Source organism: Sinocyclocheilus rhinocerous, unplaced genomic scaffold (genome assembly GCF_001515625.1).
Source record: "Sinocyclocheilus rhinocerous isolate Xijiao unplaced genomic scaffold, SAMN03320098_v1.1 scaffold1023, whole genome shotgun sequence".
NCBI lineage: Eukaryota > Metazoa > Chordata > Actinopteri > Cypriniformes > Cyprinidae > Sinocyclocheilus > Sinocyclocheilus rhinocerous.
The window spans coordinates 109,626-112,776 of NW_015638986.1; the positions used below are offsets into that span (position 1 = coordinate 109,626).

Sequence of the window (3,151 nt, forward strand, 5' to 3'; positions counted from 1 at the left end):
TTAATAAAATGTCTATATATATATATATATATATATATATATATATCATGTAAATATAATTTAGTTGTTATGTAAATTCATCCCATGGCATAATTTCTTAATTGAGTGTGTGTCCTTAATATTTAAATTCTAATTCTGCAAGACCAAATCAGAGTGGTGTTTTGTTCTTGAATGGTTTAATGTTTATGAAGAATTGGTCGATGATTCAGTGACACATTCATAAAGACATTAGCTGCATTTCCATTACCCTTTAAATTGCGCAAACTGAAATTACAAATTGAAAATATGCCCAATTTAAACCCATCAATTGAGCAAAAACTCCCATATAGCACAGGTTTTTTTTTTTTTTAGCATTTACAGGTCACATGGCACATGTAAAAGTCACATGATCATTATTTTGATGTACTTTTACCACCAAGAAACACCTTATATGTGGCCCCTCTTAAGTATAAAGGGCTTTCCTTGCCATTAATGTTTGTATAACCGCTTATTTACACTGCACATATCTACGGTGCATTACGGCTCTGACACAGCCACCGGAGCTGATCGCGGCCACTCTAGTCAATGCTTGGTGTTTATACAAGAAGCATCCCAGAAGAGGCTCTCCATCTCCTACATCTCCTTCGATGAAAAATAATGGCTAGTGCGGTGACTGTGATATACGTAAATCTAACAACATACAACATCGCCCCGACTTATGGCAAGAGGAAAAAATTAAATTTTAGTTGCATAACATTGGTTAATGGAAACACCGTCATAGTTTTTTTTTTTTTTTGCATTTATAAAATGTCGCAAAAGATTTGCGCAAATCTGTAATGGAAACACAGCTAGCAACTTGCTTTGTCCATGAAGGAATTGGCCAGTTTAAACCCCAATTAAAACTTGTCGCCACCCACTGGCAGTTTCATACATATAATTATAATAATGCAAAATTATAATTTAAATTCTTCCAACATTTCTATGTTTCAAATTTTCTGTTGATATTAAAACATTAACCTTATTACAATTGTAATTCCAGCATAAATGCATTCACTTCACCTCATTCCAACAGTCTGTGTCTTATACATCTAAATGCCACGTCAGATGAAGCTTCTGTGTCACCCCTGTAGTGCAAAGTAATTAAAAGATACACATGCCCTCCAAAATGTCTGCGTAAGGCCTTGGCCAAAATAAATAAATAAATAAACATTCAAAAAATTGTTTTCCTCAAGGCCCTCGGAATCATAGGCCAATGGCCACCCAACAACACATTATTTGAAAACATCCAATCACATCCAATGGAGCAATCTCCATAATAAATAGCTAGTTGGACCAGTGCTAATTGTGTGTGGGATCTAGGAAAAAGCAGAGTCAAACTGGGAAATGTGCTGGTTGAAATGGAACCACCCTGCAAATAAAGGGGAACACTACCCCTTCTGACAAGTTATGACCAGCTGCTGTAGCCACAACATAGACTTTGAGCCTAGATATAGATAGATCTGTTTTCAAACACTCTTAATGAAAGTGCAGGAAATGCCCTGGAAAGCAAACCAGGTTCTTCTTCTGAGAAGAACATCTCATGGTGCAAAAACACCATCTAAGACTGTAAAACCACCAGGTTCTGCGCATGCACCTTTAAGGTGATTATGGAGGGATTATCCATTGTGAACCATTCAGGAGCTACGCAATGAGCTTCTACTTCTCCAGCTGCAGGTGCCAAGCCATCACACAAGCCTGAATGGGGTTGTCCCACCTGACAAGAATCTTCCAAGAAGGTGTGTTTCAATAGGGTTACCAAGTCTGAAACCCACAGCAGATTGGTCCACATCTGCACAATCAATAAATCAGATTCCTTGTTCTTCACTTTGTGCAACACTTGGTTCAGCAATTGACCTATTGGTAAGCCCCTCCCCTCGAATGCAGATGAGCCAATGGCAGTCAATTATAAGTTGCACGGGGAGCGGAACTCCCCGAGCGGAACCCATCTTTAGGTTTCAGTGCCATAGAAAAACATTGGAAGATCCGCAGCTTTCATCAGTTTGATGGTGTTTATGCTACAAAAATGGAAAAACAATATGCCTGGGGTACTTGTAACACTGATTCCAGGTATCCCGAGCAGAGAGGCAATGGAATTTATTGTATTACATTTCCTGAACCCAAACAAAACAGAGCAAAATGATTGTAAGCATTCAACTCTAACATTAATCCCAATGAAGATCTAAATGTTTATTTTCTGGCTGTCATACTCTCATTAAGTTACAGTTTTCATCTGCTCAAGCAGAACATTAATGCCATCTTGCGCTTCAGCAAGTTATCTCTGGCTAAAACTAGCTAAAGGTGAAGTTAGTGAGTCCATGCTAATGTACAAACCTAAATAGCAAACCGTTCTCACGTAATGTAACAGTTACAGTGTAGGTCAAAAACACATAAACAAAGGTCTACATTTCAGTGCCTCTCCATATTAAACTGATTAAATGTAAATTAACTGAATCATACCCTAAATGAACAGTGTTGATCCTGCATGTTGTCATCCGCGATCGTGACAGCCGTAACATGAGGCTTCTCCCGTTTGCATTGTGATCTGTAAACCCTGCTTCCAAATTAAACAAGTTACCCACCATATTTATTTTAAAATCTTTTATATATCCCTCCATGGCATATTTAATTCCCACTTGAATGGTGGCCCTTCTGTGTCCAAAATTGTTCAAAAACATAGTGGGTCAAGGTTTTCACACTGACAGCTGTCAATGTAAGACAGTGAGCAGCTCTGTTTGTTTGTCCGAGGGAGCAACAGTAACTTAGGGGGATGGGGCTATACATTCCCAGGGGAGATTAAGCCCACTTCCAAAAGCCTCAGCACCATCTGAAAATGCAAACTCCATTCCATGATACATGACACGGTGATGAGAAGAAATTTGAACACTGCTTACATCCTTCAAGTCTACTGGCAGAAACCAGTCCATCTTAACATTCTTGACTGGAACTACCTTAGTTTCCATTTCAAGGTGCTGAGGTTTTGAAAAGGATGCAAATCGCTACCTGTTTCCCTATCTGAAAATAATGGCTATAAAAGACACCAATCATATCTCCATTTCCTGTAGCAGTTTGCAGCGCACTTTCACCTTCCCCAGCTCCACCTATATATATATATATATATATATATATATATATA

General features: G+C 38.4%; 2 protein-coding genes across 2 annotated transcripts in view; one reads left to right on the top strand and one right to left on the bottom strand.

The window, feature by feature from the left end:
• cacna2d3a (calcium channel, voltage-dependent, alpha 2/delta subunit 3a) overlaps positions 1-3,151 on the bottom strand; it is a 226,562-nt gene that overhangs the window by 45,043 nt on the left and 178,368 nt on the right. The window lies entirely within an intron of this gene.
• The window catches only part of LOC107750815 (leucine-rich repeat and transmembrane domain-containing protein 1), a 16,352-nt gene that overhangs the window by 5,500 nt on the left and 7,701 nt on the right, over positions 1-3,151 (top strand). The gene's annotated exons all lie outside the window — the stretch shown is intronic.